General features: G+C 52.0%; 1 long non-coding RNA gene and 1 other non-coding gene across 5 annotated transcripts in view; both read left to right on the forward strand.

Annotated features, from left to right (window-relative positions):
• Window positions 1–8,668: 8,668 nt before the first annotated feature.
• LOC115936777 (uncharacterized) overlaps window positions 8,669–16,258 on the forward strand; it is a 50,181-nt gene continuing 42,591 nt past the window's right edge. For 2 of the 4 annotated variants that reach the window (XR_004072175.2, XR_004072176.2), the window contains exons 1-3: window positions 8,669–9,149; window positions 13,311–13,507; window positions 14,086–14,241. This is a non-coding gene — a long non-coding RNA (uncharacterized LOC115936777). Of the gene's footprint in view, window positions 9,150–13,310; window positions 13,508–14,085; window positions 14,442–14,916; window positions 15,066–16,258 lie in introns of those variants that run through there. The other 2 variants (XR_014138332.1, XR_004072174.2) reach the window with 2 other exon arrangements.
• LOC115936778 (U6 spliceosomal RNA) lies at window positions 11,610–11,716 on the forward strand. Its single transcript, XR_004072178.1, has one exon. It is a non-coding gene; the product is annotated as a U6 spliceosomal RNA (small nuclear RNA).

Below are 16,258 nucleotides of genomic sequence, written 5' to 3' on the forward strand. Positions count from 1 at the left end.
GACTTTTAATCTACTCTTATAATGGGTTGAGCCACAGATTGCTCAAAAAAGAGATAAAAAACAGGGAGGTGATAAATTATGGCTTATCATTTTGCTAGTACTGCCGTAACTGGATATTACAGACTGGGGACTTAAACACAGAGATGTATTGTCTCACACTCCTGAAAGGCTGGAAGTCCACGATCAAGGTGTCATCAGGGTTGGTCTCTCCTGCGGCCTCTCTCCATGTCTTGTAGATGGCCACCTTCTCTCTGTCTCCTCACGTGGTCTGTGCGAGTCTGTGTCCTAATCTCCTCTTACTGTAAGGACCCCAGTCATATTGGATTTGGGCCCACTCTGATGACCTCATTTTACCTAAATTACCTCTTGAAAGGTTCTCTCTCCAAATATAGTCCCATTCTGAAGCAGTGGGGTTAGGAATTGGGAGGGGGGGGACACAGTTCAGCCCATAACAGTGATTTTAAACCTCTAACATAGAATAATGGACATAGAGCATCTATCATGGTTCCCGGCACAGATGAGATGCCGCTGTGTGTTGTTTCCATTGCTTTCCACTCTGTGCCTTCTACTGCATCTTGGGATAAATTCTCAACGTGGGGCAAGTCTCGATGGACCATAGACCCTGCGGTGGTTTGGGATTTATTTCCTCTGGCCTTCCAATAATTCTCACAGAATTCTCATAGAATTATTGCTTTTTTTTCTCCCTCAGCAGGGTCTGGGTGATGGACCATCAGCCGAGGATGGATTTTTACTGGGCCCTTAGAGCCCTGTGCATATTTTGAACCCCTGCACAAAGTGAGGAAGGCCCAGGAATCATTGAGAAGGCTGTGGAAGGGAAGCCGAGTGGCTGCCGAAGGCTGAAGTCATTCAGAGGCAGAGCCCAGAAGAGAACGCAGGTCTCTTATCACAGGCTCAGAATCCAGTAGTGTCCATGCCCCCTGAGAACTATCAGTCCCACCTTGCTGGCACCTGGTAAGCAGGGAGTCCACCCAGGCATGTGGATGAAGAGAGGCTGTCGCTCAGGATTCAGCCAAGACCCCTCTTCTCGAAGCTCTGTTCCCGTTACATTCTGTTCCCCACCGTCCCCTTCCGCTGACTCTAGGCATCTAATGACGATCTTTTTTTATGTGTCTGTCTGTCTGTTACCTGGCTGTCTGCCTCAGGGCCTCCGTGTCTTTGGGAAATTTACGCATCACAGTACCTGCCCAGCTGGGCACCACAGCCCCGGACTCCATATGGATTGTCTATCAGACTGTAACCCCTCGAATGCAGGAAAAGAGTTGAGATTCTGTTTTCTGTGGGCGATTCCTAGCATGTGGCTAGGCATAGAGGAAGCTTTCTATATGCTTTTTGAATACATGAATGAATGGATTTCAGCATGGGATTGTGGATGTGGGCGAAACCTAATGCTCCTTTCTTCTGAGAAGTGCAGAAATCTGCAATGTCCCTGACTCCTTGAATACTGTCTGGGATGAGGTGCCCACTCACCAAGTAACGATTTCCCTACTGGGAAATATGGGCACTTAAAACATTTTTTTTTTTTTAAGATTTATTTACCCATTGAGAGAGAGAGAGAAAGAGCAGGGGGGAGGGGCAGAGGGAGAAGAGAATCTTAAGCAGACTCTGAGCTGAGAACAGAGCCCGATGTGGGGCTCAATCCCATGACCCCAGGACCATGACTCCAGCCAAAACCAAGAGTCGGAGGCTCAACCGACTGCGCCACCACTCAGGCGCCCCTTAAAACAATTTTTTTTATAGCTGCTGAACTCTGGCTCCTTCTCTTTTATCCCGTGCTCTTAATTCTGGCCAGGACTTTGGAGGTCTCTCATCCAGGGTTTTCCAGAAGAAAGAAAGAAAGTGCCTTCTAGGTGGGGCAGTGGGGTGGAGTAGTCAAAGATCATTTGAAAAACCCAATGCACTGTTATATATTTTGAAATTTGGAAAATGAGAGAAAACTATTATTTTAATGATAAAAACTATTAACAATAAAGGGATGAGAAATTATGAGGGGAGGAACGAAGTCGGGGGAGGAGGTGGTGATCAAGCATGAGGTAGAAACAGATTTCTCAAAATTTACCTGGTTATATTGTTTTGAGTTTCGAACCACATGAATGTTATCATCCAGGTGGAGTGAAGATTTAAATGTTAAAAGGATAAGCAGGACAAACAAAACAAAAGAGACGAGTCCTGTACTGTTGGGAGGAGAAGACACAATGATTCCAAAGGCCATCCCCCACCCAATTTCTTCTGCTCGCCAAAAGGGGTTGCCTTTTGATGAAGGTTAGCGGACACTTGGGTGACTGGCACCCTCTCTCTTGGGGAAGAACGGGAAGCCCAGAGAGGTGGTGTTCAGTCCAGTTACTAGGCAAATCAACGCCATTTCTCCTCTTTTCAGATGTCCCGTGTGTAGAGGGATTTAGTAGAAAACGCTTTGGCCCGAAAATGAAGTTGGGGGTGTTGGTGGACCCCTCCACTTGCATTCTCACGAGCTATTACCTTGGAGCTGACATCAGGCCTAGGTGTCTGCTCCTCACTATGGAGAGAAACATTTGAAAATTGCACTTCTCAACTTCTCTGAACCTAGGCGTACTTTACAAAATGAAAAACCAGTAACTTGGGAATATGTGAAAAGATGCTCCTCTTCACTGACTCATAAATGCAAGTCAGATCGAGATGCCCTTTCTTCACCAATTACATTGGCCACCAATTACATTGGCCAGTTTGGCCATCCATCTGCAATATTGAGAAGGTTGTGGAGACATAGGGTTCCGAAACACTCGTGTAAATCGTCCGGATTTCATTTTATTTGGTGGCAATTTTACATTAAATATCAGCATCACAAGTGCATATATTTTGAGGCTTCCATTTCTAATTCTGGGGATTTATCCTGCAAATAGACTCTGGCAATGCGAGCAAAGATAGGTGAGCAAGGTTGTTCCCTTACAGAAAGATTCGTAATGTGATAAACTAGAAGCTTGGTCGGTAAATTATGATCCATCATATAACAGAGTATTATACTGCCCTTGAAATGAGTAAGGCACATTTTCTATGGAAAATATGATGCGGTATGTTATTTGATTTAAACAAAAAGACAAAAACTTGTGATGATGATATACATCTATTCTTTGCAAAGAGGTATCTGTATGTGTTTGTGTAGGCGAAACATTTCTGGATGGATTTATAGAAAACTATATAGGCAGTGGTTATATCTGGAGAGTGTGGGGCTCTGTGAAATGGGTGGGAAGTTCCCTGGAGATTGTATAATCTTTTGTAGTGACCAAATTTGTTCACTGTGGGCACATAAGATTTTCCTTTTAAAAAGGCAGCCCTGGGCGCCTAGGTGGCTCAGTCAGTTAAGCATCTGCCTTCGGCTCAGGTCATGATCCCAGGGTCCTGGGATCGAGCCCCGCATCGGGCCCTCTGCTCCATGGGAAGCCTGCTTCTCCCTGTCCCTGTACCCCTTCCCCTGCTCGGGCTCTCTCTCTCTCTCATGCTCTCTCGCTCTCAAATGAATAAATAAAATCTTTCAAAAAAAAAAAAAAAGGCAGCTCCTCCCGCCAACAAAACTCTAACCCCTCATAAGCCCTTGTGAAAATCAGATTGGATAACTCAGTTACAATTCCATAAACTTTTATATGCACTGATAATGTTCCAGTCACTGGCTAATGTATGTAAAAATTGCTTCACAAACTGTTAACCACCATAAAAACTGAGAGCAAATGATTTATTTCAGATAGTATGGCTAATTGACCAAATATTTATAAGAACCAGCTTCCATTTATAAGAAGGAACCTTCCAGAACATCAAGACTCATTACAAATAAGCAGTCATGGTTATTTTATTAAGTGCTAGATTTTCACAATACAGAATTACAATGTTCCAAAGTACACACATAACAACTCCCTCCAAATCCTTCCAGAAAGCCAGCAAGCAGCGTGAAGAAACTTTAGGAGCTAGGAGAGACGGTACCTGTCACAAGGCCTGTGATGGGAGGGAGGCGAGGGAGAGAGAAGGCCATGAGGCCACCATCTGAAGAGCATGGGACAGGCATCCTTTCTCAGGGGAGCCATCCTACCACTTTCACTCTTTGACTCATCCGTACTGTGACCTCTCGGCATGCAGATGTTTAAAGATGTTGTAAGTGTTCTGTTATTCCATCAGATGACGTCTCTCTGAGCACCGGCCACCTCCGCCTGCAGTCCTGGGGTAGCGACGCCTTACATCTCCCCGAGCACTCCCCGTGTACTGACACTAGCAGGCAGGTCTCCTTAGCTGAGATTTGTACTGGAGCCAACTGGCCTGACAGCTTCATGTGAGAGCTTCTTCTTGGGTTGTAGGAAATGGGCTATGGCGTGTGTCCTAATGATCCTACGAGGCTGTGACTGGTGCATATTTCAACCTCATCTCCCAGAGCAGTGTGACTCAACAGATCAATGAGCCAGCTCTCCCATGACTATTCCAAGAAGGTAGGGGAGGATGCGCTTCCTAGAGGCTAAAAGGCACTACCCTGCCCTTTGGGATTTTGCACCGCTCTCCTCCCCCCCACCCCCCTTCCTTGCAGGAAGCAGTGTGTGTGGCCCAGATGCGGGAGGGCTACTGAGATCCGTCTCACCAGGCGATGGTCTCTGTAGGGAGACAGGCCTGGAGGTGCGTGGCCTGGGCTCAAGTCCCAGCTCTGGTGCTTACTGCTACTAACACCCAGGGTGGTCCATGCGGCCTCTCTGTGCCTTAGTTTTCCACGTGCGAAATGGGAGTAACAACAGTGAGATCACCCAGTGGCTAGGACAAGCAAAGGGCTCACACCTGCACCCCCTTCCCATGAAGTGGTTGTTAGATGGGAGAGAGGATAAAGGGGGCCTGGAGGCTAGCGGGGGGCCTGAGCATCTTTCTGCCTCTCTCCTTCTAGAGTCCTATTTGGGGTTGCAAGATCGTTCTGGCTGAAGTATTTTGGAGGCTTTTGACCTGAGGGCCTGTGGGACTCCACGGGGGCTCTGGGAAAGCCAGTGGAGTCAGTGTGGGTCCTGAGCAGAGGAGGGTGGGGCGGCCTGCTCAAGGCCAGGGGCTCTGAGGGGAGGGGCACGAGGCCGCGGGCAGTTGCACCTGGCTTCTGATGGGGCTCTGCCATTGACTAGCGGCCTCTCTGGGCTCTGGTTTCCAAATCTGGAAAATGTGGTGACCTTACACCAAGTTGGCTCAAGGATTAGAAAGATTAGGCATTTAGTGCAGTGTGCCAAACTGGTATTTATCAGGGAGCTCTTGGCCATACTACTGGAACTGGGAGAGAGGGGAGGAGCTCAGGACTAAAGCCTGGCTTGGGGGAGGGAACCAGAGGGCTCGAGGGCTTCCCGATTGTTTCCCGGGCCCTGCAGCACCCAGGCTTGCTGCAAAGCCCTGCCACAGTTCCGTGGCCCCCAGAGTCAGGGCCTACGATGGAGCGCAGGCCACTTCGGTGCCATTTGTCACTGCAGCCCACCTTGAGTGAGACAAGGAGCTGGGACCGAGGGGACATGCTGGATCGGGGAGTACAGGGGGCTTGTGCTGTGGAGCTGCCGCTGGTTCAATCCTGCCTGGTGTCCTTCTCATAAGCAGAGTTTTTAGGGGAAAGCCAGGTTCCCCAGCCCCCACACGGGGGAAGGGCCCACCCCCCAGGACAGCCTGTGGGGGGAGGGGAAGCAGAAGTTGGACAGCTCACTTCCTCCCCTCCCTGGTGCGCACTCAGCACGCTGTACTCCTTTGGGTCTTGACTGGGTTCAGCCCAGAATAAAGCCAACAGCCCCAGAGAGTGAAATGTGCCCTTCCAGCTGGGCTGGGTGGATGTCTGGGGTTGTCTGGGGTTCACACCTGGGCCCCCAGCCCTGGGAGGAGACAGTGCTTCCGGGTGCCTTGCGGTGGCCAGGGACAGGAGGGAACTTGGGACTCAAGCGCATTCCTTCTTTAGAATCCAGAACACAGCAGTCCGCCATAAGCCCACCCTCTGCTCTCAAATCTCATTGTTCTCATTTTAAAGCAAATTTGGGTAAAATTGACAAGTTTTTTGATCTTCCAAATTCCAGTCTTTGGGTTTAATTGCAAACCTACCCCAAATGTGGGGTGGGTTTAAGATTTGTAGCGTGCTTGTCTTGAGCTCTTCTACGCCCTGTCTTGGTTTGACATGAGCTGTTCAGGACCAGGACCACCCTCCCTGCCCTTGTGGGATCTGGCCCCTGGCTGGCACCACCCACTTCTGTCTGGAAGTGACTGGCTGCTCCCCCTGCCCCCACCATGCCCAGGTCTGTCTCTGCCCTCCAGGCACTCCCCCCCCTTGCTGCAGCCCCCTCTCTACCAGGGGGCAAATTTGAGTTCAACTTTAGGAAGAGGCAGGCAAAGCCGAGCTGAACATCCATATGGAGGAAGAGCCATTTCACCCAGGCTTCCCTTCTGGTCCCTGGCCTCTGAGAGCTGTCAACCCCTTTCTTGGAGCCCAGCTTCGTTTCCTGCTCTTCTAGCAGCTGAGGGCCTGGCTCCTGTTGTGAGCCCAGAGCTGTGTTGAAGAAGGGGATGTGGGAATACCATATGATCTTGCTCATATGTGGAATTTAAGAAACAAAACAAACAAGCAAAGGGAAAAAGGGAAAGAGACAAACCAAGAAACAGATTCTTAATTACAGAGAACAATCTGATGGTTACCAGAGGGGAGGTGGGTGGAGGTTTGGGTTAACTAGGTGATGAGGATGAAGGCGGGTACTTGTTGTGATGAGCACTGGGTGATGTATGGAAGTGTTGAGTCATCACTATATTGTACACTTGAAACATAACACTGGGATAATAAAAATAAAGTTACGCTTACAAAAAAATAAAATCTAATTCCTCCCCAAAAAAAGAAAAAATAAGAAAAAGAGGGAAAAAAGAGAAGAGGTATGAGAACAGACATCGTGAGGAGAAGCTTCTAGAAGTGTCCAGTGCTATCTCTGGGGGACCAAGTTCTACACTCAGTAGCCAGGAATGTAATCACTTACAGGCCCCTTCAACACAGTGACATTTCCTTCTGTCTCTGAGCAGGATGACTTCTCAAATGTCAACATCTACTATTGTCACCTAGCACTGTGCATGTCAGGTGACTTATAGCCAACTTAGAAGTGGAAATTTCAGACATTTCTGTGTGGTTTGTATAATACTAATAAAAAAGGATCCTAAAACAAAATGCAAAAGGCCCCAGAAAACCCAAACTTTCACAGATCCCCAAACCCGGTTGTGCTTCTCCTTCGTCGGGAAAGCTGGACACCATTCTCAGTACTGTACAGGCTCATTTAATCCCTTCCAACAACCCTATCAGGCAGGTAATATTATTGTCCTCATTTATTTTTATTTTTTATGAACAGTTTCATTGAGATATGATTCGCATCCTATAATCCACTGCTTCTTGGTATATGACATTATTATTAACTTTGTAAAATTGTGATAAAACATACATAACATAAAAATGCCCATTTAACCCATTTTAAGCATACAATTCAACGACGTTAATTCCATTTACACTGTTGTGCAGCTGCCACCACTCTTTCCCAAACTTTTCACCCCCCCCAAACAGAAATTGTGTAACTGTTAAGCATATTATCCCCATTTCATAGATGGGAAAACCGAGGCACAGAAAGGTAAGGACACTCGTCCGAAGTTACACAACAAACACGTGGCGGAGCCAGGGTTTGACACAGGTAATTTGGGTCCAGAGCTTGTGTTCTTCATATCCACCCTGCCCTGGGTATCCAATAGCCGCTGATGTGTGCTGAGAGCCCATAGGTGTTCATGCGTTTCTTCAGTCCTTACCGGAGGTCTGCGAAATAGTGATTACTGCCCCTATTTTACAGCTGAAAAAACTGACGCATGGGGAATTTGCCTCAGCACAACCACAGTGCATGGCAGGCAGAGTTGGAACGTGGGTCCCCCTGACCTCGAGGTTCACACTCTTCCCACCTTGCGGCACACCTTTCACAGTGTCTCGTGGCTTTCATGCCGCTCTGCCTAGCACCCAGCGCACATTGGGGGCACCAAAGGCCAGCTGAGCTGCCCTTCAAGACTGCAGTGGGGAGGGGAGCCTGGCGGTTCCCAGGAGCACTCAGCGAGTCCTGCAGATAGAGGGCAATTCGTGTCAGGGTGGAGGAAACTTCATCCCAAAGGCAGGGCCCGGGTTCCTCTTCTAGGTCATGAGAGTCCACAGGCAAAGGCGTACGTAGGGTGAAGCTGGAATTGCTTGTAGGGTTAAGGGATGCAAGTCCTCTCTCATTCCATTCCACAGATAGTCCTTAAGGACCTCCCAGTGTTCCGCGGTAAGGAGGCCATATAGTCTGATCAGTCGGATTAGAGGTTTGCACAAATTGCGAGGGTGGGGTGGGGTTTTGGGGGACGTGGAGGTGGGGTGGTGAAAAGAGAGAAAGATTGTATCTGGACCCAGGAATAATGAAAGGCCTCATCAAAAAGAGTCTTGAGCAATGAAATGGACTTAAAAAGAGGTGATTTTGACAGTTGCAGGAGATGCCGGGAGGCTGGAATGGGAAGGTGCACGGAGGAGTGGGAACCGCGCGCAGAAGCGTCCTGAACCGGGCTGGGAAGCTTAACCCGGAGGAGGACCCGGGCGGGGCTGCGCGCGGTGCGTGCGGTGGGCGGGGCATCTCGGAGCTCCGCCCCGGTCCGGGGGCCGCAGCCTCCTCCCTGGAGCGGTGGTTTTCGGGGCCGCCGAGGAACCTGTCCCTGAGGCCGCGCTCAAGACGACGCGACCTGTTTTTTGACCCAGCGGGAAGTGCTGGCGCAGGTGGTCTCGAATGCGTGTTCCTCTTTGCCTCTGATGTCTGGAAGGGGAATTCAGCAGCAAGGACTCCTGTCTGGAGCTCTGACCCCAACTTCCTCAATCCAGGCTCTAGAGAGGCGCCCGTAGCTGAGCCCCGGGGTCCCGCGGGCCGCGCACTCTCTCTCCCTTTCCCTGCTCTGCACCCCAGCCCGCGCTCCGGCCAGGGCGGACGTCCCTCCGTGCCCGCGCCGGCGCTTGTCCCTGTCCCGACCTGGGCTGGCCATCACCCTGCATTGGGTCGGATAGTCGCAAGTCTCTCCCCTCTGAGACCGCTTCTGTTTTAAGACTGCGCATCGCGAGGCGTTCAGTAACTGTTATGGAATGAATAGTGAGTATGTGATGCCCCCGTGCCTCCGCCAGCCAGGCAGAGCGCCCCCTCCTCCCAGCGCCCCCTCTCCCCATGGCCACGACCAGGTGGCAGCACAGCCCTCAGGGTGCTTCTCTGAGGCAGGAGCGGTGCCCCCTCCCACCTGGGGGCCCAGCTTCTTGTCTCCCTGTAGGCCCGGGCCGCAAGGTGGCCACATCTCAGGTGTGCTTCCCCTATCCTCAGGCATTCCTATCCCCATGCTGGGTGAGGCCTCAGGTGGAGGAAGAATCAGGAACACTGCAGAGGAAAGACTCTTCCTACGGGTTTGGGCGGGGCTGGGGAAGTTGGGGGCTTGCTCTGAACCCCAAGACTGCGCTGGCCCCAGCTTCTCCATGTTCCTCGCCTGGGTAGCCTACTCCCTGCCCTCTGAACGCGAGCAGGTGGTCACCGATGGAATCTGTGATTGGGACAGTGCCCTGTCTCTCAGGCTTGTGGAAAGCAGCTTCTTTGACTTCTTAACCTTCCTGGAAAATGGCCCCAATTTTCTGGAAGAAGGAAGGAGGATCTGGTTCTCGGAACATTCCCGCTTCTTCTCATCGCAGATGCCACTCACTCAGTTGCATGTGAAGGCTGGGGCATCTGTGGTCAGCACTGGCTGAGGCCCGTGGTCCCAGCCCTGGCTTTCAGCGGCTCTGTGCGGACCTGCCTGCTCTCTCATGCCTGTCCTATGTCAAGGATGGCCCTGCCCCCACTCAGAGGCAGGTCAGGAAGGCCTGTGAGGGCCCTGGAGGCTTCCTGAGGAGCTCTGTTGTACTGTAAATGGCAGTCCCGCTGCTTGGTCCCAGGACCCAGTTTCCTTGGGCTCCCTGGCGGTGGGGGGCTGACCACCTGCTGCCCCTCTTTCTGCCACTGTGCCCTTTCTCTGTGTGGCCTCTCTGGCCAGGCCTGCTGAGCAGGGAAGCACGAAGAGGCTAAGGGCAGGAGGAGGCTGGGGCCTTGCCACCTCTGGCCAGTGGCTCTCTGGGTCTGGGGCCCCATGTGACTAAGGAGGATGAGTGTCAGTGGATTCATTTGGTGTCAGAAAAAGCAGGCGCTCTGGCCCTTTTCCGGAGGTGGTGGGACCCTCTCTCCGTCTTTCCCTCCAGCAGTGCCCCTGGCCGTGGTGTTCTCCATGCTTCCCACCAGGGTGTCCTCATTCTGGAGGGCCGTCGGGAGCTCTCATGGAACCCTGGGTTGGACGGTGTCTCAGGGACCCCGGTGCACTTCATCTGAGCCCTTTGTGCAAACACCGCCCCTGGCAGGCGGTGTCCATGGGCAAGCTGCCGAGGCACCTGGGCTCTGTCACGAGTCCCCAGCAAGACGCAGGCCCTTGTTTCTGTATCTGGCTGCCGGCGGGCTGTGCCGACGTCGTCACATGGCTGCATGATCCTCACGGGCTGTGTTTGCGTTTTCTGACACTGCATCTAGCACTGAGCACACTGCACACGTACCGGATGCTCAGCAAGCGGGTGTCCCTTCCTCCGGCTGCTGCCCGTCAGCCCTCTCGCCAGCCTGGGTGCTGGGCCGTGATCGGGCTTCCGTTACTCTGTCTGTTTAAGGGCTACTCAGTCCGCCCAGCGCGCTCCCTCTGCTTGAAGAGCTGAGTTCCCCGAGCATCTCTCACAGACCCCTCTCACCTCCTCTCCTGTCCCTCCTGGCATTCCCATCACAAAGGGCTGCCCCAGCTCCTCACACACACACACAGAGGTGCTGCAGTTTCCAGAAGGATCCTGGGGCGCGAAGAACCCACCCAGCAGGCAGTCTGCCCCACCACCTTGCTGGCCATTTCCTGGCCTCCCTGGGCCTTCTTTCCACATGCACAGCTCTTGGGAACCCCTGCTCTTCCCTGTCAGAGGGGAAGGCCTCACTCACCCCCACCTCAGTGACCCCAGGACAGCTTTGTTCCCCCTGCCTCAGCAGCTCTCCCCACCTCCAGTAGGGTCAGCAGATTCTCCTTTGCCTGTTGGGCCCCCGGCTCCGGGCCACATGATCCGCAGCCCCGTCACAGCTACGCAACCCTGTTCTGCTGCAACCTATGACCTTGTTCTCTAAGGCCTTAAGGTTTTTCTCATTTGCCCCAGAGTTACCTAAAGGGCTGAAGGGCGGTGGGCAGCCCCCACCCCCCCGAGGGTCAGGGCATGATCTGGTAGCAGAAGGTTCCTTCAAGGGAACGTCATGAAAAATTTCTGATTTTCATATGGTCACAGGGCAAAACGAAACTGTAATTGCTTCGTACGGTATCCCACTAATCTAGTGGATTGTTATATTCTCTTATGAAAAATGTTTGACAGTGCCTCTAGGGGTAAGATTAGAGCATGTGTTGGGGGAGCATGATGGGTGCCTGTTGTCACGGGATGTGCCAAATCGCATGCCGCCCTTTCCCCCACCTACCCCAGTTCCCTGAACGCTGAGACTCATTGAAAGTCACAACTGCGTTTTCTCGTGCTTGCTTCGGCAGCACACCTACTAAAATTGGGACAATACAGAGAAGATTAGCATGGCCCCTGCACAAGGATGACATGCAAATTCACAAAGTGTTCCGTATTTAAAAGATAATAAAGTCACAATTGTTTTTTCTTTTCAAGTCTGTTGAGAAGGTGCAGAGTTTTGCCTTCCGAGTGTGGATGCTGGATCCAGTGTAATCATGCATTGGTTATATAAGTTCAATTTCTTGAGCACCTACTCTCTGCCGGGCACCCTGCTAGGTGGTCTGTGGGGAGTTGAAATGAACAGGGCAGAGACTCAGACGACCCTCACCCTCTTTGATGTCAGTTTAAATCCCAAATCTGCCATTTACCGTGTAACCTTGGGCAGTTCAGTGAATGTTTCTGAGCTTCAGTGCTGTTATCTAGCAAATGAGGTTGGGACTTCCCGCCTTTCGCACTTGCCTGCCATAAGCAGGTGCTCAGTAAATGGCCACTATTTTTCTTCCAGGCCGTGGGGTGTCCTCTTTCTTCTTACATGGAAATTGCCCGTTGGCTCTGGAGTCAGCTGGCTGTCCTGAGCTTTTGAGTCCCTTGGAAGGATTCTGGGGAGTTGGCCGATTGGCTGCAGGTACTTGCCAGGCTGGCGGCCATGCGGAGTGACCCGGAGTTGGAGTTGTCGCTATGTCCTGTTCTCATTTCTGTTTCTCTGCGTGCTTTGTAATTGGGCCACTCTTTCAGTCAGCTAGAGACGCTAATGACCTTGAGAAAGGATCCCAGCCCTGAATATAGAATCCTGCTCTTTTGAAGTCACCCACTTTCTTTGTGGGTCTCGACGACGTGTGTGTGTGTTTTCCCTTGTGGGCATGCCTTCCCTTCCGCTTTGATGTTGCCTCAGTAACAACAGGGTTCAGAATTATTAATTCCTACTGCGCAGTGAGGTGCAGTTTTATTACACAGAAAGGGGGAAAATATAATTGCTGTCTTGAGTAATCATTTTCTGAAGGCTGCGAGCATAACCTTTCATTAATATTTCATTTGCGGCCAGGGTGGGTAACTGGGATAGGCCTAAAAATATTGTTGTCCCCTATGCATGGAGAGATCACAAAGCTGGGGGACCTGGGGCCAGTGTGTGCTCTACAGTTGTGTGCAATTATTTCTAAAATTAAAGATGTTTAACCCATTAGCCCGTAAGAAAGTGGAGGAGAGGTTTATAGCGACACAGCTCTTTACTGAGTAGGGTAAAGGTGCAAATCCCAGGCAGAACCCATCTCAGCCCCTCCACTGGGGAAGCCCTGTCACTGGCCCCTGCAATGGATTTGGGGCATGGGGTCTGGGGGGCCAGTGGCTCCCTAGTCAAAGCCGAGCTCCCGGGTCACGGGGATGGACATTCACAGGTCACTTGGTTGAAGGATGCCATGGGAAATGCTGTGGTCTTTGATGTTCTCTGGAGTGAGGCCCTTGAAGTGTTCAGTGTCTCTAGGGAGAGGGCCGAAGGCTGATTCCCGGACTGGGAACCGGGGAGACTCTGCTCATGGGGCAGGGAGGCAGGCCACTGGGGAGGTGGGGAGCAGAGCCTTTGGTGACTAACAGCGATTCTGGATTCTGATGAGCTTCCTTCCCAGTCCTGGGGAGTCCGGCTGGGTAGGGACCCAGGGCTGGCTCCTGGGCGGGGGGTGACTAAAGGCCCCACTTTTCATATCCTCACACTATTTCACAGACATGAGCCCATCTGACTATGGGAACAGCCTCCTGAGACCTGTGGGAATGTGGTGACATCAGCCGTTACCCCACTGGCTGGTCAACTTTATCTCGTGGGATCCTCTGACAACCCTCGAGGAAAGAGATGCTCCCTTACAGAGGAGGAGGCTGGGACTTCCGGCTCAAGTTACTGATTCCCGAGGTCACCTGGCCTAGGTGAGCTGGGATTAGTCAGTGGCCTGCCTGGGTGCAGGTGACCGTGGATCCTGGCATGGGTGTGGGCTGCTCAGCGTCTGGTGACCATGGCGGGCGGATGTGTGAGGCCCACTGCATTGTGTGCTTTTGCCCGCCAGGCCTCCCTTCCTGTTTGCATCTGCAGGGGTCCCGACTCCTAACCCAGGGCGCATCCACGTGAAGGGAAAGATCGCTAAATCGTATAAGCACCATTGGGATTTTTAAGAATATCCCTGCTCAACCCCGGAGTTGCTGTGTTTCTGTGTTTTTGGGCTTACTGTGTTTTCCTAGAAAAATAAGTAAAAAACATTGGCCAGTAGGTTTATTGCCATATATCATTAGTGACAAAGGGGGTTGTCTTAGTTATTAATCATCTGGGGATTTCTAGACGTGCTCACATTTGTGCCCAAAGACGTGGTGTTGTCAGGGGTTCTCTCTTCAGGAGAAAGGCCACAGGGTGGGGAAGCCCTGAGACTGAGTTGGGGGCCGTGGGGGAGGCTGGAGAGAGAGGCATGGGGACTTAAGGAGCGGCTGTGAGATTCAGTGTTTCTTTTTCTCAGGACCTGGAGCAGGGAGGAAGATGGCAGGACAGAGGCTGATGGTGACCCCTCCATGCCAGGCGCTCTCTGGTGGTCTCGTGTGACCTGCTGGCTGGGTGTCCTGTTCTACACACAGGGAAATGGAAGTCCTCACACAAAACAACACCCGGGTGCCAGGTGAGTGCACAGAGCAGGATTTGAACCCAGGTCCTGTCCTCGCCAGCCCAGGGGAGAGCTGACCCAGCAGAACAAAGCGGTGGCCCCGGCCTCTCCTTCCGCCTGACACATCCACCGTCCTCCCTTTGTTCCATGCTTCTGTGACTCTGCTCCTGCCAGATCCATACCCGCTAATAAAACCACTTCTAAAGAGGTTTCAACAGGGGCTGCATTTTGTTTATTTTCCCCTTACTCATTCCATTTCCCAAACAGTATAAGGTATTGCTTACAGAAAGCTTGAGTTTTCCTTCCCTGATCCCATGCCCCGAAGTGATTGCAGCTCAGGACCTGGTGTGCGGGGCACCAGACTTTGTTTCTAGGCGAATAGGAACCTCTAAAGATATGGGTAGATATCTACACACGGAGAACTTTTCATTTATACAGAATGAGTACCTATAAGCAGAGTTATTATAGCAATACTTATAAAAGCCAAAGACTGGAAAAACCTGCAATAAAATCGCCGGAGTAGGGCTTCAGCTGGATCTATGAAACAGCCCTCAATGGAATTATTGTGTGGCTGTTCGGAAAAGAACCGTCCACGTACAGCCATGAGAGCTGCTTACAATATGTCATTAAATAAAAAAAGTGACGGGCCAATCATATGCATCATGTGGACCCACTTAACTTCCGTGGCAGCTTCACACAGACGCACCACTGGTGAGGGCAGCCCCCGCAGATGCAGCCGAGAATTCTCTGCGCGGCTTTGACAGCAGCGAGAAGCTAAGCTGCCTGTGACACTGGGACGCCTCCAGAGAGCCATGGCCACCCCAGAGGAAGTTACTTGCTGCCATGTGCAGGGGAAGTCCTGTGGTAAATGCTCCGGCAGGGGTGGGTGGGGAGGGGCTGCAGGCGGGGAGACTGTGATGACCCCAATTTTGAACTGGAGCCTTCCTGGGGGGCAGCGCCTCAGAACTGTTCAAATGATTGCACCGACGCACTTCATTTCTACATAGGCAGAAACCCAGGCCCAGAGAGGGAAGGTGATGTGTCTGAGGTCACACAGCAAGGTCATGGTGGGGCTTAGCAGGCTCCCCAGGACCCTCTGGGCGGGACTCTGGACCCTGTACCGGGGTGGGGGTGGACTGGGGCTGCGCCAGCCTCCGCACGTGCCTGTTCTCTTCTCCCTAGGGTCATCTCAACTTTCCTTTTCTCTCTCTTCTTCCTCCTTCTGCCTGCAACCCCCTCAGTTTGGTCTACACACTCCCTCTCAGAGTTGACGAACTTGGGGCAACTTGGTGAAAACCCTGGGTGAGAATCTGGTTTGATGCATTCTCCTTGGAACCCTTGGATGTCCCTGGTATGTGCTGTGTGCACGTGTGTGTGTGCACGTGTGGTGTGTGTGGTTCAGGCGTGTGTGTGGTTCGTGTGCAGGTGTGGTGTGTGCATTCATGTGAGTGTGCACGTGTATGTGAGCACACGTATGCTGGGTGTTCGAGGAGACGGGGTGACCCCTAACCACAGGGGTGTTTGAACTGACCCGGGAGCGGGGCCAGCCCCAGGCTGCCATGTGCCCCTTTCTGCGGCTGCCGGTGGGAGACGTGTCGCACCAGGGCCAGTCCCTCCCAGTAGAGCCTGGGACTCCGGGTTAAGAGAGGCAAGCTCTCAGAAATAGTAAACCACTGTTTTCTTGCCGGCTGTTTGCCCTTATTAATTCAGGTAGCAATTACCCATTCCGAATATTTGGCGACTAATTAGTTTTTCCTGTGGAGAAGGCAGAATGAGGAATGTTTTGCTCTGACCCGATCCACTTTCTCAGTTTCCCGAGGAGGGGGCTCAGGGCACGGAAGGAGGGAAGAGGCAGAGGGTGAAAGAAACCTGCCCAATGCCTGGGATGCCCCTTTAGCTGTCAGGTCTCCGCTGCGAGTCTGGAGCATGATAAAAATAACCCGCCCGATGTTGGTTTTGTTCTTGCTTTCATGTTGCCTGGCCCGTTTCCCCTGTGGGTGCCGCTCCCGGCGGTTTGCCTGATCATGTGGTG

Source organism: Leptonychotes weddellii, chromosome 10, assembly GCF_054177405.1.
Source record: "Leptonychotes weddellii isolate Sample4059 chromosome 10, ASM5417740v2, whole genome shotgun sequence".
Classification (NCBI taxonomy): Eukaryota; Metazoa; Chordata; class Mammalia; order Carnivora; family Phocidae; genus Leptonychotes; species Leptonychotes weddellii.